Below are 24,123 nucleotides of genomic sequence, written 5' to 3'. Positions count from 1 at the left end.
TACGCTGGGGGTGCACGCGCGCGCGCGCGCGCGTGTGTGTACAGGAGTGCGGCCCGGAGTGTAACAATGCTCAGGTTGCTCCGCCCTAAGGGCTGTCCGGCCTGACCCACTGCCCACCATGGGACCTGTGTGATTCTTCATCCCTGGGCCCACGAGCAGCTCCCTGCAGCCTCACCGTCTCAGAGTTGGGTTTGGTTTTTCCCCCCACCCCCTCCAGAGGCCGTTCCAATTGCGGGTGCAGCGGAAGCTGGGCCACTGGGCCCAGTGCCTGAGGTCGTCGCCCTCAGGTCCGAGCCGTCTCCGCACAGCGGCTGTGCCTGCCACCAGCAACATTTTTTTTTTTTTTTGTGAATAAGACACTCTCCTTTATTGTCACATGATAGCCTTCCCCTCCTCCCCTGCACATTCATAAATCCGGAGCCTGCCTTGGCTCTTTTCATTCAGCGCTGCCTGCCATTAGCTAAGGTAGCGGTGGCGCTGGATTGGGCGCAAAGACCCTGTCCGCAGCCGCTGGGACTAGCCCTGGAGGGAGGCCCGGGGAGTGTCTGCGGGGGGTGTGGGGCCTGCGGGTAGAAGGCTCCCGAGTCTTTTGCCTCCGAGAGCATTGAGACTCGGTGCAGAGAGGGGAAGTGACTCAGGGCTTGGGCCACCGAGAGGGCTTTTCTTGCAGCAGGTGACAGAATGCTGTGTTCTACTCTTAAGAACTGACTCACTTTTTTTTTTTTAAATGCCCCTTTATCCTTTGGCGTCTGCTGTTGCCAGGCTGGGCGGGGGGGGGGGGGGGGGGGGTGGTGGGGGNGGGTGGATGTTGGGAGAGCTGGTCTTAGGGAAAGGGAATTTCCTTCCTGTGGGTCCCCAGGGAGCTTTGATTGCTGTAACCCCTAGTCTGCCGGACACCGGTAGCTGGAGAGGATCCGCCTGGTGTGCATGATGTGACTATCCCACCACATCTACTGGCCTTTCTTTCTTAGACATTTTTCTTGACTTTCGTAGACAATTTTGAAATGGAAAAATGAAAAAAATTGGATTTCTAGGGCTGAAATATGGGGGCCGTATATGCTGCCGGGCCTTGCCTCCTTCGGGACTTGATTAGTAACAGGTATTTCTTATGGGTCCTCTGTCCTTGCACACACGAACAACAGTAATAGCAAGAAGCGACGCCTGCCATGCTCTGGGCTTCAGAATCCCGAAGATTGATTGGTTCAACCACCCTACCTTGGCTCCGTCCCTTATGAATACTGGCCTGGCCTCTTTTCATGGCTGTGGGTTATCTGGTATCCAAAGCAAGAGGACTTCATGTGGGATCACCAGCAAGAAACAAGTATCTCTATTCCAGGCTTTCAGAGCAGCTCAGCATGGAACCAGCTGCCCCCACTGCTGTCAGATTCTCATTTGAGACCGTGGATATTTGAGGACACGGTCTGGTTTCAGTTAGAGAATCGGAAGGCTGTGGCACCTTAGCCCACTACAGAAACAGCCTTCTCAGGATTGCTTTTAATATAATGACCTTGGCATGAGACATAAAATGCCTGGTAAGAAAGTGGGCTGCATGGACTGTAAACTGGCATTTGTGGATACTGTCCATTTATTGTTCAGTGTCCTTCTGTAATGACCCATTTGAGAATTTTCTTTTAAATGTTGGTGCCAGGAAGCAGGTTTCTGTCTGAATTACAGCGCTTGCTGTGATTGCCCTTTCTTTGCTACTGCTGTCTGGAACCTCAGGGCCCAAAACTATTCTCGATTAGGGTGGCCTTATCAGACTAGGTTTGGGCTAGATTTGTTTACTTCTCTTCACGAATTTGATATTCTAAATTTTCTCTTCTAATGATTCAAGGTTTGAGGTCCCTCAGATACCTTTTGGTAGTAGGCAAGGTATGCAGTACTTAGAAATGGTGCTATTAAATGGAGACCTGGGGGGAGTTACATCCCATGAAAATACAATAAATCAGAATCTAGCACTTGTAAAATTATGCTTGATTTTAAAAAAGTATTTTGCTTTCTGGTGTTCTTTTTCACATCAGTTTAAAAGTCCTCTCTATTAAGTGTATAGTAAATCAGGAAAGTTTCTCTGCTCTTTTCACTGATGGTTCTGAAAAATAGCTCTTGTATAGAAAATACATTGACTGATTCTGCTCCAGTTAGTAATGCATGTTAAGATTTTTAATTTTACATTTTTTAAAATTTAAAAAGTAAAGAACATCAACAAACTATTGAAAGTACTTTTTGTATATAGGATCAGAACAATTTTTAAAAAATTGTACTGTATCTTTAAAGCATTTGATCATCTCTGTGAATGGTTTGGAAATTCACAGCAAAAAAATGAAGACATCCTCAAGTGAGCTATATAACCCCAGAGACATCGGGTTTTCATTCAGCTTTTTATTTTGTTCCTCTCACGAACTCCTTTCTGTGACACATATCTTGCTGAGAGAATGGATTTGCAGCTTTGCCTGCAGCATATTCCTAATTGTTTAAAGGTTTTTCATTAAAAAAAGGTTTAAGTTTTTGGTGGAGCCATTTCAAAATTAGACAGCAGAATTATATCTAAATACTTGAGCTTACTTCCTGAAAGGTGGGAATATTCTTTTGTGAAACCACAATACCATTATCACACTTAACAAAGCTAAGAATAATTCCCTAATGTCTTTAACACTCAATTTCAATTGTCTGAAAAGATATTATGAAAATATCTTTTATAAATGTCTTTTTCAGCCAGGATCCAATCAAAGATCCTGCATTAAATGCCATGTGAAATATACTTAAAGCTCAAGGCTTATCCATCTGCTCACATTCTGATCTAAGGCAAGTTGCTCATGTATCCCACCTAGGTTTTTTACCTGAGTGTAAATAAAGTGGGAATAAATACTAGTGATTTTTAAGGAGTTGCTGTAAGAATTAAATGAGATCGTTTATATAAAGCTTACAATCCAACACCAAGCATAAAACAAGCGTCTAGTGTGGCTCTTCAGGGAGCAGTGAGGTAGGTTTTTTTAAAAGTTAGTTTGTTAATTTTCAGATAATCCTGGGAAGGAGGTGTAAGGATACTTGCCTAAGGCAGCGAACATTTATTTTTAGCACTTTATTTAGTCTTCTCAACAATCCTGTGAGATAGGTGTTATTATTATTATTATAGTTACATAGGGGGAAACTGAGGCACAGGGCCGTTAAGTAATCTGCCCAAGGTCATATCCTTAGTAACGGAAGGAGCTGGGATTTTAGTGCCTTAGCAGCCTGGCTGAGGAAGAGCTATGTTTTAACCCACTGTGTGGTACTGTCTTAGAAGGGGAAAGGGTGGCCAACCTTTGTCCCTCTGACTTCAGAGAGCTCACACTGTTTCTGCCTGTCCTGCTGTCCTTAATTCTGTGCTGGTGACAATCTGTCATTGCCATAACTTCTTCCATTTCCCTTATCTTGCCGGAAAATGCAATAAGGCACATACGGCATTAAAATGAATTTAAGTAAACTTGGGTTTGAGAATTCTGTGATTCACCTTAAGGTAATAGAAGTGTGAATTCTCTACGTTCACTGAGATAACAGCTGTGGAAATTAGACTTGATACAACAAACATTGATCCGTTTTCTTTGCCTTAGCCTGGAAAACAGGATGTGTTTCTCCTGTACATGAATAATATCCTTAAATATTAAAAACATGGAGTTGACTTTGCATAATTGGAATCTTGGTTCATTTGTCAGAAAATCTTGAAAGGGAGACAAAAAAATGGAAAGAGCTTAGCAAGCTTGTAAGCCAGGAAGTTGTCAGTGTGGTCATTGTCAGTTGCATAAAGTCATTGTCCAAAGTTAAGTTCCTGTTACAAGGCCCAGTCTTGTTAGGTGGTGGGCCCAGACTAACCTCCACCTGCTGAGTTTGTTTCCATGGAGATATTAGCAAATGCAACCTCCTTTCTAGCTATAGTTGATTCCCCTCTGCTTTCCAGTTCCTTTAGCTAATAAAATGCATAAAAAGTGAATCAGAACAGATACCAAAACTATTCTGCTTTAACCTGCTTACTCATGCTCTTTATTTTGGAATTCTCTTCTTCCTTCCCTTGTCCAACAAATGAAATTCTCATTCCCCCAAATCAGCCTGGTATGGAGCCGTCCCTTTTATGAGGTCCTCTTACACTTTCCTCACCCCCATTTTCAAAGTCAGAGTGGAGGACTATTCTTTTTCCGCACACTGTGTGGCAGGCTACCCCAATTTAGATTTAGGCTTATACCCAGTGGAAGTCTGCCCCAGAATGTGAGCTTTTTGGATTCAAGGTTACCTCTCAACTGCCTAGTTTTCTGGCTGTTGGCCCAATGCCATCGGGCACATTGTGGTCGCTGAATAAGTCTATTGATTAAAAATTGATTTAATCATTTAAAAATGCTGTTTCCTCCCAGAAAAAAAAAATGCTGTTTCATCCCTGTTGACTAATGCAATAATTATCATTGTATTTGGTTAACTAGGGGTGTATGTAAGTCTCCTTCTGAGAAACTCCTATGAGCCCTTGGAGTGGTTTGTGGAAACTGAATGCAGAACTTTCTGGTGGTGGTGAAATGTGACTGACAACTCAAAACCGTTTTGATTCCAATCAGTGTTGGAGTAGGAACTTGGGAAGAGAACCAGTAGGACTGGGAAGTAGAGCACAATAGTCCAGGGCTTGTATTTCTGCCTCTGCAGGAGAATCTCTGAAGAAATCACAATATTAACAATTTGCAGTAGCTACAGGGTTCTCCCATCCAAGTACTAACCAGGCCCAACCCTGCTTAGCTTTCGAGATCAGACGAGATTGGGCGCATTCAGAGTGGTATGGTATGGCCATAGACTGCAGTAGCTACAGGGTTCTGGTGGAGTCTTAATGCTTGCAGACAGCTGTGCTGATGAACTCCAGTATTGGCATAGTTTCTATGTTACTGGACTGAAGGAACACAAATGTACAATCTAACAGCAGAATCCTCCCAAACTGAACAAGATGATAATAAAGGCAGAGCAGGAAGTTTTGGTGTATGTGATTGTTTGTTTTGGCTTATTTTCTCCTAAGTAAATTGGGCTGACTTTTAAAGACCCAGTCATATTGATAAACCTGATGACTATTCTTTTTTTTTTTTTTTAAATTTAGCCCTGGCTGCTGTGACTCAGTGGGTTGAGTGCTGGCCTGTGAACCAAAGAGTCTCCAGTTGATTCCCAGCCAGGACACATGCCTGGGTTGCAGGCCAGATCCTCAACAAATGGCACAGGAGAGGCAACCACCCACTGATGTTTCTCTCCCTCACTTCCCCCTCCCTTCACCTCTCTAAAATAAATAAATAAAACCTTAAAAACCAATTTTATTCATTTTACCTTTTAGAGAGAGAGGAAGGGAGGGAGAAAAACATCAATGTGCAAGAGGGGGAAAAAATGGATCGTTTGTCTCTTGCATGCCACTGTCCAGGGACCGGGCCCACAACACGGGCATGTGCCCTGACTGGAGATCAAACCAGTGACTTTTTGGTTCATAGGCCTGCGCTCAATCCATGAGCCACACCAGCCAGGGAAATGACTTTTCCTGTAAATATTTATTTTTAATCAATATTTAAGGCTAGAACATTGATGCTTTTTTTAGGCATTTTCTAGGGCTGTTAGTCTCTGGAGTAGAAGGAATATTTTGCAGGGGTATGCACAGTGCTGTGTTGGGCACTGTGCATTTTCTTGTGCTTGCCCAGGGAAGGCCTGAAGGGTTTTTACTGCAGCTTGACATGTCCCATGTGATGGAAAGGAAGCCTGGTGGGGATCTTAGTAAAGTCCTTGATAGTAACTGGTATAAGAGCTAAGGACAGCTGTTTGGTAACTACTCATTTCTCAGGTAATCTGTCAATAAGATGCTCACGTGTGGCATATTGCACGCAGGATAGCAGATTGTGTTTATGTTATATGTGCTACTCTCAAAGGGTAGTTGAGTACTTAAAAACAAAGTTTCTCTGTACTTGCACTTAGAGCATAGAGGTGGAGTCGTGGGTTTTGACTTGAGCATTTGGCACTTGGGATTGAAGAGTTTAGGTATGGGCAGCCTCTAAAATGTCTGGCTTTGGCTCGTCTGTGTGCTGAAGTAATGACTTTTCAAATCTGGTTGTTTTCATTCTTAGATATATTTATTCCCTGCAGTCCATTTATAAATGCTTCAAGCTTAATTAGCAGGTGAAGTTTTTAAATTGTCTTTCCAAGTTCATCTAGTAATGACATCTTTGTCTCTTCATTTTCATTATTTATTTCTCTTATTTCTTTTGATCCTTGCATTGCTTTGGCTCTGGCCTCCAGCATTGATTTTTCAGATAAGCTTTGTTTATTTTGTATTTGCATCCCACTCAGAACTGCAAGGAAGCTTGACTCATCACCCCTCTTGGTATGGGAACAATGGCTTATTAATCCTTATAGGCTTCCTGGGTCCATAGTAGGTTTTCTGCAAATGTTACTGATTGGTTAAAGTCCATAGTCATTAATTAAAAATCATTTTGCCTTATAAAAATTTAAAGTTATTCATGTTGTGCTTAACATCCGAAAAGACTTTGAGGTTGCTTTTCAAATAACGGTGAAGGACCAGCTGCCAGAGTGGCAGTGGAAGAAGCACGGGCTTTGGGGTGACGCCCTGCCCCTGCTCTCCATGGACTCGGGCCCTGGGAAGCGCCCTACTCCATGAGTCCAGGGTTAATGTAATCGAAGTTCATTCTGCTTCCTATCCTACTTCATGAGCTGTTAAAAAGTGGAAATGTAAATAAAGCATTTGAGCACAGCACGTGGTGAATTGGGAAATCAGTGGCACCCACTGATACGTCTGGTAGGTCTCACATCATGTAGCAAGGTGTCGCTTATTTTCAGAATTTACAAGGCAGAGGATAGCCATGAACTGTGTTAGCCTCATAGTGACCTTTGAGACAAGAAATGGGGCTCTCACTTTATGCCTTCTGTGGGAGAATTGGAGCCTGGAAGTCACGTTCTGTTTTTCATTTGGTTTCCAGTGCTGTCCTGGGAGGCTCCTCTACAATAGCAGCCCAGTTTTTGTACCCAGCTTGGCCCCTTGACTCAGTGATCCTAGTTGTCTGTGCTCTTTGAGATTTTTATGTCTTTTAGTAGCTTGTCTCATTTCTTACTGTCAGTGTTCTTACCTATAGTAGCTCCTTGGCGCTCTTGCCATCCCTGTCTGTGGTCTAGAAATCATATTACCAATGGCATTGAGCGTATTTCTAAAACAGGAGGCAATAGTCTTGGGAGGAGTGGGTGGGGCCCTGGGTTCTCTTAGACGTAAGGTGGCTTATGACTTGTTTTGTCTACTTGCATGCTATGTTGGTATTTGCATTTTATAGTTCCAGCCAAGGAATAAAGTGGATGCTGGACCAGAGGTTTAATTTAATCAACACCTTAATAATTTTACTCATTTTTCCAGACCTTTTAAAGCCACATAAATGTGAAGATTGTCTTAATATAGTAATAAAATTTCTCTCTCAGGCTCAAAATTCCAAAACAGGTCTGCTCTGCCAGGATGGTGTACCCCGGTTCAGTGTTACCTCTGGCCTGAAGGCCTAATGGTCATCTTCTTGTTAATCTGTGTGTGTGTACAGGCTGCAGATCAGGAGCCTGCCGTTTGTAAACCAGCTTTGCATCTTGGACCATCTATTCTTAGATGACTTTTACACTAAGGAAAATTAGAAGATACCAGATTTCAGCTGTCCATTTGGAGTGTGGTAGATTCTGAGACTAAAGAACTTGACGTTAGAACGTACTTGGATTCTTAATTGCAAAGCCCCAGGGAGCTTACTTACTAGAGTGCTGGGCGCTTTCACATGCCTTAAAGGTACGAGGGATAGCATCGCCTTGATGCTTGACCGCCAGAGTCATTTTCCCTTCCTTCCCCTGTTTCTGCAGGGTTCCTTCTACAGCTGCAGCCATTGTAACTCCCAGATGTGTGTGTGTGTGTGTGTGTTGGGGGGGGTAGACTCCCCTACCAAGTTATTATGCAAGTTACATTTACGGTGAGAGTACGTTGTGTGGACAAGTGTTGCACACTCACACGTGGAGAGGATATGTGTGACACCAAAGCATCCCCAAATTATAGGCAAGAAAAAGATTCATAGAGGTTAAGGTTAAGTATCTTGTCTGGGGTCTCAGAGCAGGATTTGTTATTGTTAACCCAGATCCTTTGACTTCAAATCCCATATCTGTAGAACAACATCGCATATCATAATTTCATAGAGCCTCAGTTTTCTCATTAAAGATTGCATAGAGGTTGATTTGTATTACTGTTGAGTGAGTGAAATTAGAACTCGGAATCTTGTGAACCTCACAGCTCTGAGGTGACATTTCTTCCTCGCCCTCCTGTTCAGCGCTGTGGAGAAGGGAACCAGTGCCCACTGAGGTGGCCTCTTCTGTACTGACCGGAAGAGCAGCTCTACAGACTCCTCGTTTGGAAAGAGATCTAACCACCTTCCCCTTTGGTGGATAAAGCGGGTGTAAGCAGAAAAGGCTCACAAAGCGCAGTATTCTTCTGGACCTGTGTTTCAGCCTACCTGTCTGAGGGGAGGATCAGACTTGATCCCTGTGCGTAGGGAATCCCCTGGGGATCGTGTGAAATGAGGCCTGTGTTTTGGTAAGGCCTGGGATTCTGCATTTTTTAACACACTTGCTGGTGTTGCTGGCCCATGGAGCACACTTTGAGTACCAAGGGTCGACCTGTGGTTGTGATGGTAGCGAGCTCACAGCTGCCGTGTTTGGGTCTTCAAAGGCAAGTTCACGTAGCTGGCATTTGGAATGTGTTGAGGAAACTCACTGGACGGTACACACGGAGAGATAACATCAAGTTCTTGTCCTTCTCTATCCCTGGTAGGACTTCCGGCTTTGAGGTATAGCTCGATTTTGGATAGAAATGTGCCAGAGTTTTGCTTTTTTCTTCCTTTCCTTTCCTTTTTCCTTTTCTCTTTTTCCTTTCCCTTTCTCTCAAAAAAAGTTCTTGGTGACTGCCAGGAGGCCCAAAAGTCCCATCACTTAAAACAAAGTGACTTCCCAGCACTTTGTTTGTGAGGTCTGACAGTCAGCTGGCACTCTGTACCCTCCAGACAAACGAGTCTTGTGTGGAAAGCCTGCCGCCCTGGGAAGCAGGCACGCTCAGCCCTAGAAGAAATCACAGGAAGTAATTAAGCAGAGAAGGTCAGAGAAAGAGGAAGTGGTTGTGTTGTTTCTGGTGGGAATTGCATTGTTGCTCCTGGGGATCAAGATCCTGATGTTTAAGTCTTCTGGAATGTGGCTGCTTGGGGGTTTGATTGTATTTAAATTGCCGTCCTTTTAGTTTATTCTTTTAGACAGCAATCTAGTTAGGAAATGAATTGCTTTTAGGTCTTATCAGGAATCCCCACGTGCCTAAGCAGAAGTCTTAAACAGGAGTTGCTTATAGCTTGGCAAATTGCACTTAAATGAAATGAATGTCAAGACTATTAGAGGTTAATTTTAGGTGTCTGGAGTTCTTCCTAATTCTCCTGATTAAACACTTTAACATAATAGTTTCCTTAATTGGAATAATGATAGAATATTAGCATGCATATTAAACCATTTACCCAAATTTGAATAGGGTTAAAATGCAAATCATCCATCACTTGTCAGTGCTTCCTCTTCAGTGATAATTCCTGGTGAGAGGTGGGAAGAGACTGGAATGTGAATCCAGAGTGGGGCTTTCTTCAGTCAGCGTTGTGAGGAGAGCTGAGAATAGACCGGAGGACTGAAGTGAGAGATCCTTTGTTTCTCCCAAAAAGACATTCTGAAAAGACTAACGCCCGTGATAGTACTGTCTACAACATGGAGGTTGATGCAGTGGGAAATCCAAAGTGAGTTGACCGGACACCCTTTCCGATTGTATCTTCGGTAGCCTGTAGTGTTTTTCTTTCAGAGGAAGGTAATGGGAGACCTACGGCCCCTCCCTGGCATTTAGATACCCCCTCTGAAGTCTCAAACTCATGTCACCACTCAGCAGTTCCCAAGCAAGTGGTCAGGAACCCATAAACACCCCAAGTATTGTTTGTGAACTAAATACATAAAATCACCCATATATGTGTGTTACTCTCGATGTATTTATGAAATAATAAAACACAACCTCATTAAAACACTACTGAATTCAACTGTGGATGTTTGTTGTGTTTTTCTCAATTTACAGTTATTGAACAGCACAACAATCCCCTATAATCCCTAGGGATTAGGGGCTAGTCCCTGAATTTCCTCCCTTTGAGACCTGTATGTAGAAAGTTGGGGCTCATTGCTGTGGTCCTTGTTCTGGATGGAAGGAAAGCAGTGTGGCCCTTCTGTAGGGGAGGCTTGTGCAGAGGGTGCACTCCGACTGCGGGGGCTGGGGGGTGGTCTAGCAGGGGTGTCCAACTTGCTGTGGATGTGGCCCAACACAAAATCATATGTTTACTTAAAACATTATGAGATTTCTCTGCGATGACATGTCACAATGTATTTAATGTGTGTCCCAAGTCAACTCTTCTTCTTCCAGTGTGGTCAAGATGCCAAAAGGTTGGACACCCCCGGCAGAGGACCAGTTTAGTTGGAGGTGGGTGTAGTGGACTTGAAATGAGTCAGGACATCTCCACCAGAGGCTTGGTATCAAGTTGGATGTTCTCATGAAAGGAGGGCTCATTGGAGGGGTGAGTGTTGGGAACTTAGACAAGATGTTGAGCTTTTTCTCTAAAATAAAGAGTGAAGAACTTTTCTAGTCCAAATATTGCAAGGACAGCTCGTGTTAAAATTTTTATTTTTAGCATAGTATTCTTTTTAAAAATAGAGACAAATACAAAGAAGAAATTAAAATGCCTCTTGCTACACGAGCCCAGGGAATGTTCAACATCTTTCAACACGGTGGGACTTGAGTTCCAAAGGGCTCATCTGACGATGATGGTCCTAATTGTGGGAAGAGGGGCAGGTCAGGCAGGTTGGGGAGGAGGCATCTTGTGGCCGAGGTTCTTCCGTAGACAGGGGGAACTCCACCCCTGGGTTTGTGCTGGGGAAGCTCAGAGCAAGAGCTGGTGCAGCTGGCTGAGGCTAAATTTGGGAGGCTATTCTGTGCCAGGCTCACAAAGTAGGCATTTGTACTTTTGTTCTTTAGCTAGAATGGAGCTGTTTAAGATTTTCAAGCAAAGAGTTGATTAAGTGATGTGCCGGTAAATTTGAACTAGTTAAAGGGTAGGTGCAGATAAGGCTGGAGTCAGGGAGGCCACTAATGGCTGTGGCTCTTTGGTGTCTGGGCAGGGCTTTGCTCTCTGGCTTTAGTGAAATGCCGGAGGCATTAATGTAGAAACCTGTGTTCCGAAGAGGCTGTCATTCTGTTTATTAGAGGATGGCCAAGCCTGCTGTGAAATTCAGAACAACATTAACCAACCTACTTTGTAGAACAAACTTACAGCACGGTAATAACCCACGTGAGGTTTTTTTTTTTTTAATATTGTTACTTCTGCAGAATCGAGGCACTGGTCAACTGAAATTGCCCTTCTGTACTAGGGTCAAACGATTGCAGCTTGACCATCCAATTGTAGAATCGGAGAGGATCTCAGGAGAATACCAGCTCAGCTCTCTTTTTCAATACTTAAGTTGCAATCCAGAGAGGCTGAGTGATGAATCCCAGTCACACAGTGGGTTGATGGTTTGGGATCTGTCAGCAAGCAGGTGCCATCTGGCTTTGGGTCCATCCAGTCCTGCTTGGAGTGCTGTGGTAAACATTCCCAACAAGCGCTTCCCTCCAGTTGTTAAACCCGTAGGAGACAGGAAAAAGATGGTGGTAACTTATTCCACTGAGGGAAATGTGGCCCATGTTGACGGTGAGCCCTCAGCACTGAACAGAATGCTCGCCTTGATTAGACCCTGTGCGGGACTGAGGTGAGCTTGCCAAATGCTGTCCCTGTGTGGCTCCCCTGTGGGTGGCAGGTAGGTATTCCCTGCGTTGTGTTTCAGGGACAGGAGAGGGAGTGAAGGCAGAGTAGGGCCTCTTTCAGCTCATTATCCTGGGAGAGAGATGAGTCCTTAGATGAAAGTTTAAATGCATGTGACATTCCCAGGTTTTTGCACCTGGGGCACTGGCAAAAAAAAAGTTTATGAAACATTACCTAAGCTTGTTCTTCTTCTTCCCCAGCTCCAGCACCTTCTGTTCTCCCCACTTGTTTGTTTTTGATGTTAACTGCCAAGGTGGTGTGGTCATGGACAGCAGGAAGTCGTACTCACTGTGCAGGTCTCCTGGGGTGGGGGCCGGTGGGCGTCCTGGTGGGAAGGGTGGTGGTGCATCACATTCCTGTGAGCGCTCGGAGTACGGCCAAGCAAACAGGTGCTTTTACAGCGAAGAGAGGAAGGGACAAGTTCACTGGCTGGTCATATAATGAACATTTTTTATGGTAGCTTTTTGCTGTAAGTTTTTATAAGGCCCATAGGTTAACTCTAGATGAAGAATCATGATCATCCTCTGTACTGAATCACACAGCTTAGTAAGTTTTGTGGCCAAGGACATGTGGAAATCTAGGCTTGAGGGGGGATGAAAATAGTCCCCAAACCAAGACAGTACCCCTGAGAGCCAGCAGACAGCTTGGGAGGACATACCCCACTTTGCCATGGCGAGACCCGATACATTTCCAACCCCGCTTTGAAACTGTTGTTCTCAGTCAGGACTTCCTGGGAGAACAAGATGCCTACTGCATGTGTAGGATAGGAAACACATATTTTTAAAAACACTTTCTTTTGGGGGTTCTATACTGCTTGCCTTTTGTTTCCTCTTGTTTATCCCCACCAGCTGGGCAATGTTTTTACTCGTGCAGTACAAGGGTCCTTTGTGAGCTTCAAGATTCCGTTGAGGAGTTTCAGGCCCCTCCTCCCAGCACTTCTGGACCATCCACAGGGTCCGGGTGGTTTGGTTATACACGGTTTACCTGCAGACTCCCCTTCCCATTCCTCTGGTTCTGAATTCCTGCGAGGCCAGGAGAGTTAGAGAGGAGTGGTGACCCCATCCCCACCTCACCCCTGACGTTGCAGCCTGAATGGAAACCCTTCAACTGTTCCAACAAGGACACTTGGTCGATGTAACAGGAAGCCCTGAGAGGGAGCATTGGGATTCCAGCATCTAGGCCGCCACGCCCTTCCTTCTTTGCACTTTGACCTTCCTCCTCCCTAGACCAATTGAATCAGAATTGCGTTCCAACCCCTGGGGTAGTATGTTAACAATCCATGGGCTTTTAATGACCCTTAGATTAGTGAGGGTCTGGAAGAGAATTGTAATCAACCAAGGTGGCACTGACCAGGGCGCATTAACTCTTTTTTTCTTTTTCTCTTAATCCTCACCCAAGGGTATGTTTTGCTGAGAGACAGAGAGAGAACATTGATGTATGAGAAACATCGATCGGCTGCACATACCCACACTAGAGATCAAACCTAGCTATATACCCTGACCTGGAATTGAATCTGCAACCTTCTGGTGTGTGGGATGACATTCAAATCAACTGAGCCACTTGGCCAGGGCGGAGCACTGATTCTTTTTAAAGATCCCCCGGAGACGGGGGATGGATGTTAACTAGACTGTGGTGGTCATTGCTCAGTATGCAGGGTCGGGCAGAAGTAACGCCTGCCTGAGTGGTTGCTAGGTAATATGGGTGTAATAATTTATAGTTTCAATTTGAACATTTCACCTAAAATGTCATGGTGTGCTTGAGTGTGATATTGTTACGTGATAGAATTACATGCTTATGATTTTGTAATAGAAAAGGGGTGTTACTTGTGCCAGACCCTGTGTAGAGATAGCGAATCATGTTCCACACCTGAAACTAATACAATGTTATATGTCAATCCTTTCTTAGGGAGAAAGATACCAAATTGATGTTAACGTGAAATGAGATTGTTACAGAGCAGACGGGGCGGGGGTGTACAATATACGATTACCAAAAGGACCCCCCTTTTCCTCCTTGGGTCCCCCCCGCCATACTAGGTTCACTTTGCCCGCCACCAGAGGAAAGACGTCTCTCAAAGCCAGAGATTGGTAATGCCAGAAAAGGAAAGGAATTATTTATTTAAAAGTTATGCAGACTTAGAGTAACGACTTAATGTCTTCATTAAAATACTAAAGTCCTTTAGAATACCCACAAATGCATACAGATCTTCCTTCTTCCTCTGCCCACTCTGGGGGAGTACCGCATCTCAGGAAAAGAAGTCGAAGTCTGTGATTCAGGCCCCCGGCACCATCAGCTGTGTCCCTGCCATGATCTCTAGTTAATCCAAAGCCATGTGGCACCTTCTCATGGCCCACCAGCAAGAGTCCTTCCACCCCTTTTCTTCCAGGCAAAGTCTCTTCTGCTTCCTAAGCCACGTGGCAAAAGGGAGCACCCCAAAGCCACGAGGCTCTCTCCTTGCATGGCTGCCACACCTGGTTTTAAATCCCAGCACCAGTCTTCCTCTGCAGCCCCATTTCCGACTCCTCTTACAATCAGTTACACCTGCCAGCATTCTGGTATTCTAGCTTTACTGGGCTGCCGTAGTGAGTCTGGGCAGGTGTGGCCCCCATGGCATGGAGCCAGTCATCTCCAAGCTCTCATGCAGGTGCTGTAACCAGGGGGAGTTGCCTCCCAGTTACATCTTGGGTGGAAGTCACTTCCATCCCCCTGGCTCAAAGCATGGCCACAGCTATTTGACATATCTATGAAACCAGATAAAAGTTATAGATATGTTAAATAACCATTGTAGAGGTTATCTGCACAGCTGTTGTTATGTAAAACAGCTCTCCATGGCCCTACTTCATGTGTCCCATCCTCCAGCTCAGACTGGTGGGGGTGAGGACATCATATATATATTTCTAATATTTCCTGGACACCCTGAGTTCTGGACCCCATTACAAATCCCTATTTGGGGCCCTCTTCTTGGCTGCACCCTGTTACAAGATCATAAGAGATAATAAATAAATTCTAACTGTTGTCCCAAGACGTCTTTTATTTTGAGTAAAAAAAAAAAACCTAAAGCACACCAAAAAATCACCTACAGTTGTCCAAATTTGTAACTGTTTTTTAAATTATATTTTTAAAGGTTTGGCTGAAGCCCTGAAAGCCCAGTTAATTTTTTTTCAGACGTTTTCCTTGGTGGTATAACACAGAGGCCTTTAGGATACTAATTTAGCTATTTTAATGGGGGGCCGGTATTTGCTAGAATTTGAAGGAGAGCAATTATGGAATCACATGTTTTTACCTAGAAATGAAAGTACATTGACTTAAAGCAGATGTCTAACGAAAACGGACGCCAGGGTTTAAGATCGTTACTTGTCACACAGAAGTGTGGCACTGCATGCAAATGTGAGAAAGGCTGGAAAATTGTTTCACTGTCTTAGAAGCTGTAAAAGACACTTTTAAATGGGCCAGTCTTACACAACAATGTGACTGGTAATCTCAGTGAGCCTTAAACTTAAAAAATAGTTAAAATGGCAAATTTTATATTGTGTGTATTCTTCCATAATCAAAAACAACATCAAACCAAAGAAATAGTACCAAAGTCAACTAATGACTTTGTAAGAACTCAGAGACTTCTTTCCAGAAAAACTGCACCCCGAACCCGACCGCCTGGGCCTGTGTGCCTCAGGTGCCGAGTCTGTTTCACGGCCTCACCTGTAGATTGCTCCCTTCCTGAGACAGATGGACTTTGAGCTTAGGCAAGAGTGCCCCAAGCTATACATCTCCTAAAGTTTCCTGCAGCTGACCAAGTATGTGTGTTTCTATACTAATGTGTCATTTTTAAAAATAGTGATTTGAGAGAGAGAGAAAGAACGTGGGGCGGGAATGAGAGAACGTGCAGCTGTTCCACTTACTCACGCATTCACTGGTTGGTTCTTGTATGTGCCCTGATCCAGAATGGAACCTGCAACTTTGGTGCATTGGGACGATGCTCTAGCCGACTGAGCTACCCAGGCAGGGCTATACTAATGTGTCTCTCTCTTTTTTTTTAATGTGTCTTGACAACTGGTCAGAACCTCTGAGCAAGTTCTAGAGGTCCAAACAGTTTCTCAGAGTTAACAGCAGAGCTGGTTGAGGGCAGGCTTGCTCACTGGTGTACAACTGATGTGGCCTTGGGCAAGCGTTCACATCCACAGAGCCTCAGAAGTACTCAGGGAAAGTGAAAATGCCGACTTCAGAGGTTTTGACAACTATATGTGTTTTGTGCTCACGCATGTAAAAAAATGAGACAAGCGAGTTGGCCCTTCCTCCCATTGGGACCGTTCGTAATCTGACAGCGGAAATTAAGAATCACTCAATTCAAACAAACATGTAAGAATGAATTTGTGCCATAGTGCATGCCTGGGAGAAAAAAAAAACAACTTGTTGGTTTTTTTTTTTAAAGATTTTATTTATTTTTAGAGAGAGGGGGAAAGGAGAGAGAAATGTCAATGTGTGGTTGCCTTTCACATGGCCCCCACTAGAGACCTGACCCACAACCCAGGCATGTACCCTGACTGGGAATCGAACCTGCGGCACTTCAGTTCACAGCCCGCACTCAATCCACTGAGCTACACCAGCCAGGGCCCCAACTTGTTGTTTGAGTTGTTTTTTTCTATTTCACATTTATGGTTTTTTTGTTTGTTGTTTTTATATATTTTATTGATTATGCTATTACAGGTGTCCCAATTTCCCCCCTTTGCCCCACTTTGCCTGGTACCCCCTTCCCTCCATCAGTTCCCGCCCCCTCAGTTCATGTCCTAGGGTCAGGCATATAAGGTCTTTGGCTTCTCCATTTCCTATACTGTTCTCCTGTCTATTTTGTACCTACCAGTTATGCTTCTTAATACCTGCACGTCTCCCCTCCTCTAGCCTCCCCCCCCCCTCCTCCCAGTTGATAACCCTCCAAATGATTGTCATATCTATGATTCTGTTCCTGTTCTGGTTATTTGCTTAGTTTGGTTTGGTTTGGTTTTTTAGATTCAGTTGTCGATAGTTGAGAGTTTGTTGTCACTTTAATGTTCATAGTTTTGATCTTTTTCTTTTTAAGACTGGATATTTCTCTCTTTAAGTAGCTTTACTAGTAGTGTTGGTGTAACTTGGATTGTTAGTGTGTCTGAAGTGGCACACCCCTAGAGTGGGAATATTAGCAGCTTCTTATGTAGCTTTTGTGAATTTGTCACTAAAACTGCACTATGAGTCTTACCAACAAATAGTCATTCTTGATTGTTGAAAATCCATACTCATTCATAAACTGTTTGTGGAGTTGACACTTTCTGGCCTTGGGCATGCTTAAGTCACCACATTTGATACTTAATTTGGCAATCTCTAGATCCAGTAGAAAAAAACAAATGTGGGGATGGACCTCTCTGATAAGCTTTGGAGACAGTTATTCCTTGTGTTCATGAAAAGAGACAGGTGCCCGCTCCTCCTCCACCTCACCCCACTGAAACACGGGGTCTGAAGATTTGACCCATTCAGGGAGCTGAGACGGATGCCCTGCTCTGCCACAGCGGATGGCCCTTCACTTTCTGCTTGGTCACTTCGAGATAAGGAACCCGCGTCACACCGGGCAGCTCTGATTGTCAGCAGGTTCCTCTGTTGGTCACTTCGAGATAAGGAACCCGCGTCACACCGGGCAGCTCTGATTGTCAGCAGGTTCCTCTGTGGAACCACTGTTCTCTGCGTCAGCGACAGCAGCTCCCTGTTCCGATCTCCCTGCTGGTGTAGGAAGGCCCTGCTCCTGTTCCTCCTCAGGCCGGACATCATCTTGGTCTCCTTATCAGTGCTGGAGTTCAACCATGTCTTTCGTCAAAGAGGTGCTTTTCCAGATGCCAGACTCTTAGCTCCTGTGGGTATTTGCCTCTCTCAATGCTGTCTGTCTAGGGTGGCTTCAGGGATATGGTCAGGGTAAAGGCACCAACCGGTGTGAGTGGATGATACGTGCTGCATGTGCAGAGCCTGCACCCTTGGGTTTCCTTTTAGTCAGTATGTCAGTTACTCTCAGCTGCAATGGGCTTCAGAGGAATAGCTGTCTCTCCCGTTGAGAGGGTACCATATTGGCTCTTGGTGTGCTGGGCAGGGAGTGGGAAGGGCATTCCTCCTGCTCTAAAGGAACTCTCCACTTGTAGGTGAAGGACCCTAGTCTTCTGGATTCCTTGGGTAGTAGTCTTTTCTTCTTTCAAAGATTTTTATCAATTAATTTATTTATTTATAGGGAGAGGGGAAGGGAGGGAGAAAGATAGGGAGAGAAACATCAATTGGTTGCCACTTGCACACCCCCATCTGGGGACCTGGCCCACAACCCAGGCATGTGTCCTGACTGGGGATTGACCCGGTTTGCAGGCCAGCACTCAACTCACTGAACCAGGACAGCCAGGGCAGAGTGGTAGTCTCTGGTAGGGACACAGAAGGCCGGGCAAGAAGGTGAGCGAGCTGCTTGTGCCAAAATTGTTGTGTTTTTGAGCTGGTTCTGGGCCACCTACTCAGAGTCAGTTGTCTGGGGAGCTTAAAACATGCGTGTTGGTGGCCCACCCAGAGCTCCAGATCAGCCTCTCTGGCTGTGCAGCCGGGGAGTCTGTGTTTTTGAAGAGTTCCCTGGGGATCCCTCTCCCTGGAAGCCAGCGTTTGAGATCTGCTTCCTAAATTGTAACTGCCACTCTGATGTTCATTTTCCTAAATGTCCAAGGATGGAACACTCAGGAATCTCAAAGGCCACCTTCGTGCCTGGCTGCAGCCACCTGGTGCTTTTCATAGTTCCTGAGTGTGTGTTTACACATTCTGCATTTTATGAGGTCCATAAAGACATGTTTACACAACAAGTCGGCAGCCCTGCGAAGGTCAGCTTTCCTCTCTGTGTATGAAAGGCACTTCACTCAAAGTCAATTAACACCAAGACAGAAGCTGATTAAGGCATGGAAGTGAGCTGTTCATGCCGACACTCCAGCTGTAACTTTTGTCCCCAGTTGTAGCTTACTTTTACAAGTCCCTTCAAGCTAGTCACTTCACATAACCTTGGCATGTGTGGCCTGTTACAGCGCACAGGTAAAAGTGCCATTTGTCATGTCATCATGTAAGAGTGCTGTTTAAAAGCATGTAACTTAAGTAACTGAAATGATGCCACGGTAGCCGTTTTGCAACTGACAGAATCCCCCTCCTCACGGCCAGCATCGGGTATCATAGGGATGCTAGGAAAAGGGCCAGGAGGACTGGGTCCAGAGCTGTGATTTCCTCGTTCGCAGAGTAATTCCTCTAAGAACTGCTGGAGGATTAAATGAGGGAACGTGGGTCACGTGCTGAAACCCAGCGCTTGGTACCTAGAAAGCAGTTTTAAAAAGCCTTTCTACTGCAGCTGATGAGGGTTACATAATATAACCCTCATAATATTGAAAACCCTGTAACATAATATTGAAAACCCTGAGAGCGAACTAACCCTTAGGTTAGCAGTTGCTGGAGGTCAAGAGCTTCAGTGGGTGGGGTTACTAGGGCAAAGAGCGCCAGGTCCTCCAGCGCCCGCTGGGACCCTGCCCAGCCACGCCAGCCGAATGCCCTGCACTGCGAACTGCTCCGCAGAGGAAAGGTATGACGGCGCCGCTCGGGCTCCTCGCTCTGGTTTCACTGTGGACCCGGTGATGGCATCTTTCAACCCAGCGTCCGATCTGCAAATGCCTATCCTCAGGAGAAAAAAAAGCGAGGGTCTCTTTTTATTTGGAAATCATTCTTTAATCTGATGAGGTTAAGAACTGGGGTGGTTAGTGCGGTTAGTGATTTTAAAAAGAGCTTCTGCCTGAGAAGGTTTATCAAATGCTGTGCACGTTCGAAAGATCCCCCTGGCGTGGGCAGGGACGAGGGACAGCCCTGTGCAGGCTCCTCCCGTGTCTTTGGCATCAGGACATGATGTCACACTTTTTAAAAATTAATTTGGAATTATTCATAAAGTCTTTATCAGGAAACTAAGTTCTTATCGTTAGAAGTGAGGCTGTCAAGGTAGCTTTATTCTTATTTAGTGTTAACTGTAGGGAGGTAGGGCTTCTGTGTAAGAACTATAGGATTTCGACCAGTGCTGTCCAATAGAAATACGATGCAAACCACATCAATAATTTAAATGTTCTGGTAGCAAGTTTTTTAAAGTCACTAGAAGCAGGTAAAAATCACTTAAACATTTTTTATTGAAGTATATCCCACAATTACCATTTCAGCAAGTAATCAGTATAAAAAAGTATTAAATATTCTGCATTGGTTTTGTCCTGCACCTTTGAAATACACTATCTACTTACACTTAGGACGTCTCATCCCGACCAGGTGGGCTTCGCATGTTTGGGAGCCGTGTGTTGCTAGCGCCTACTGTACTAAACAGCAAACCTCTAGACCAAGACACACCTGGGTGAGAACTCCTCTCTGCTGCTTATTGGTTGTGCGACCAGAGGTAAATTACCTAAGCCGTGCAAAGCCTAAATGTCCTCAAATGTTAAAAAAGTAAAAAAGGACCATGGCCCTGGCCGGCATGGCTCAGTTGGTTGGAGCGTTGTCCCGAAACAGAAGGGTAGCCAGTGTGATTTCCATTCAGTGCATGTGCCTGGGTTTCGGGATCAGTTCCCGTCAGGGCGTGTGCAGGAGGCAGCCCATGGGTGTGTCTCCCATCAATGTTTCTCTCCCTCTTCCCCACTCTCTCAAATGAGAGTAAAATAAACCTTAAAAAAAGGACTGTAATGCCCACCTTTCTGGGCTGCTGTGAATATTAAGTCACATGATCTGTGGACACAACTGCACGGGTCGTTGAAGAGGTCCTCTGCAGATGGCATCTGTGGTTTTTAGACAGTCACTGTTAATTGTGTAGGGCATGGATCAGGAATAAGACTTATGGAGAAAGCCAATATTTTGACAATATTTATGGGCTGAAGAAGAATTTCAAAAAAACCTGGCAGTGCCAAGGACTGGAGACTGGGATCTTGTACACAGCGTTGGAAGGAGGCTGGTTCCAGTCAGAGCAGTTTGCTTGGCGCTGTGACCAGTTCAGAGAAGGTGGACCGGGAATTCCATAGGAATCTCATGGCATTGTCAAAGCCCTCTGAGCCTCGGGGAGGGGGAAGCTGGTTTCAGATTCGGACTCTGCCCCCTACGTTGCATATTTCTCTTCCCAAACTTTGGTTTTCTTGTCTGTCAGATGGACTAATAATATGAGGCTTGTGAGGATTCAATGAGACACAACACCCAGAAGTGCCTGCTGCAGCATCTGGCACATTTGAGGCGCTTAATCCATGCCAGGTGGGTGTTACTGGCACCTGGAAAGCAGTGTCAATGTGAAGGTTAGTTGAGGGCCTGAGGTCTAGACGGAAGGGAAGGATTGTGCCCCTCTGATAAGCAGCTTAAAATGGAACCAGCAAGAAAAGAGAGGAGCCCAAAAGGCTGGTTTTGTGAGGAAATGTCTTTGGAGCTGAAAACAGACTGATAAATTCTGTCTAAGCCAAGTGAAATGGGCGTGGAGGATTTATGGGTGAGGGCCACTTACCCATTGTTCATGGAATACCAAGGCTCTCTTAGACTGGACTAAGGATTCGCAGCTGACTGGGGACAGCGGGGCAGGGGGAGCCCCGGATAGATGGACTGGAAACCCTCCCCACCAGCTGTGTCATGAGCACTTTGATAACATTCTTTTTTTCTTGCCCCATTGGTCCTCTGGTGTCCTTGCCCAGCTTTTGATATTTTTAATTATTCTGGAGAGTAAAATCATTATTAGAGCGTCACACTGTCTTGTGTTAGTACTTTAAGGCAATCTCAAGAGCTGAGGGAGAACTGTCCTCAAAATGGAGTTCTGGGAAGTTACCTGTGTTCCCGAGGTGAAACATGAGTGGATACAGTGTCTTCGCAGGTAAAAAGACAGCATCGATCCAGCCAGAGAGAATAAGTACAAGTTGGTCTTTTGATGTGAGCAAACCAGACACCAAAATCTAGCATTGCAGAGCATGTGAGTGAGGGTGCGCAGTCCCTGCACACAGGCTCAGCATAAAATTGCTTTAAGTAGGCAGCATCCCCTCTCCTTGCCTTGCAGAGATACTGTGCGTGCTGAGCACCCACCTCCTTGATTTACTGCCGTTCTGCATCTGTGGCCACCTAGCAACAGATCAGAGCCCCTCGTGCTATGTATTTACTGCTTGATTAGGACAGTTGAATGGCCCTAAAGATGGTCATGAGATGGGTTTTCACTGCATGTAGTATTTTCCTTAAATTCAGTCAGCTATTAACCACCCAACACCAACACACACTCACATGGAGATGTACAGCCATCTTTGAGTTCCTATTAAGAAGTTGTGGTTTGAGGGATTTTTTTCATTTTTAGTTCACATTAGCTGTGAGGTCATAAACTTTCTGTAGTGGGACTTTTAGCCATAAGTAAGGAGCTGAATGCCCCATTTGAAAAACAGACTATACTTTCCACTGCCCCAACTAGTGCCCAGTGACTTGGACCAGAAGCTCAGGCCCGTGGCTTGGTGGAGAGCCCTGCCTCGCTGTGGGTCTGAGCTCTGGGGAAAGGTGGGTCTTACCTCTGAGGAAGTGACAGCTTCCTTTGACAAGCTGTTCTGATGGAGCAGATCCTGTCCCTGCAGAGGACAACCTGGTGTTAACTATTTCTGGCCTGTCTTTCACCTGCAGTGAGGAGGGTTGATTTGCCAAGCAGAAGGATAGTGAAATAACACATTCTGAGGTGTGTTGCTACCTGCCCCTGACATTCCATTCTCCTCTCCCTAAAAAAAAATCCTTCCAGAGGTAAAAAGTCAGGGCGTCCCAGGTGTGGTGTGCAGAGTATAAGGTCCCTACCACTGCCTCTGCAAGAGCTGTTTGTGTCTTGGAGACAAACTTGTGCACAGATGTGAGCTGATGAAATACTGGTTCACCTAGCAAAAATGGGCTCTTTGATTTGAGGAAGACGGGAGGAGGTGGACCTGGTGTCACTTTGTTTTTAACAGTTCATTATTCTTTTTTTTTAATATATGTATTTTATTGATTGTACCATTACAGTTGTTCTATTCCCCCGCTTCATTCCCCTCCACCCGCACACACCCTCCCCCACCATTCTCACCCCCTTAGTTTATAACCACGTGTCTCAAGTTCTTTAGATTCTTTATTTCCCATACTATTCTTGCCCTCCCCCCTGTCTATTTTCTACCTACTGTCTATGCTATTTTCTGTACCTTCTCCCCCCTTCTCCTCCTCCCACTCCCCTGTTGCTAACCCTCCATGTGTTCTTCATTTCTATGGTTCCACTCCCGATCTAGCTGTCCTCTTGGTTTGCTTTTGTTTTAGGTGTGGTTGTTAATAACTGTGAGTTTGCTGTCTTTTCACTGTTCATATTTTTCATCTTCTTTTTCTTAGCTAAGTCCCTTGCTATTAGCATTTCATATAATAAGGGCTTGGTGATGATGAACTCCTTGAACTTGACCTTATCTGAGAAGCACTTTATCTGTCCTTCCATTCTAAATGAAAGTTTTGCTGGATAAAGCAATCTTGGCTGTAGGTCTTTGGATTTCATGACTTGGAATACTTCTTTCCAGCCCCTTCTTGCCTGTAAGGTCTCTTTTGAGAAATCCGCTGACAGTCTGATGGGTACTCCTTTGTAGGTGACTGTCCCCTTATCCCTTGCTGCTTCTAGGATTCTCTCCTTCATTTTAGTCTTGGCTAATGTAATTATGATGTGCCTTGGTGTGTTCCTTCTTGGGTCCAACTTCTTTGGGACTCTCTGAGCTTCCTGGATTTCCTGGAAGTCTATTTCCTTTGCCAGACTGGGGAAGTTCTCCTTTATTATTTGTTCAAATAAGTTTTCCACTCGTGGCTGTTTCTTTCCCCCTTCTGGTACCCCTATAATCCGGATGTTGGAACGTTTAAAGATGTCCTGGAGGTTCCTAAGCCTCTCCTCATTTTTTTGAATTCTCATTTCTTCATTCCTTTCTGGTGGGATGTTTTGTTCTTCCTTCTGGTCCATTCCATTGATTTGAGTCCCAGTTTCCTTTCCATCACTATTGGTTTCCTGTGCATCTCCCTTCATTTCAATTAGTTTAGCCTTCATATGTTCCTCTAATTTGTGACTATAATCAACCAGTTCTGTGAGCATCCTGATTACCAGTGTTTTGAACTGTGCATCTGAGAGGCTGGCTATTTCCTGGTTGCTTAGAGTTATCGGCTCTGGGAC

At 45.0% G+C, this 24,123-nt stretch overlaps 1 protein-coding gene across 2 annotated transcripts in view; it reads left to right on the top strand.

Moving 5' to 3' along the window:
- SPRED2 (sprouty related EVH1 domain containing 2) overlaps positions 1–24,123 on the top strand; it is a 115,600-nt gene that overhangs the window by 5,026 nt on the left and 86,451 nt on the right. The window lies entirely within an intron of this gene.

The sequence above is a fragment of the Sturnira hondurensis genome, unplaced genomic scaffold, assembly GCF_014824575.4.
Source record: "Sturnira hondurensis isolate 20B ecotype Veracruz unplaced genomic scaffold, ASM1482457v3 Scaffold0006413, whole genome shotgun sequence".
NCBI classification, from domain to species: Eukaryota; Metazoa; Chordata; class Mammalia; order Chiroptera; family Phyllostomidae; genus Sturnira; species Sturnira hondurensis.
The sequence above is the reverse complement of the archived record's forward strand: the minus strand, read 5'-3'. Positions and strand labels throughout refer to the sequence as shown.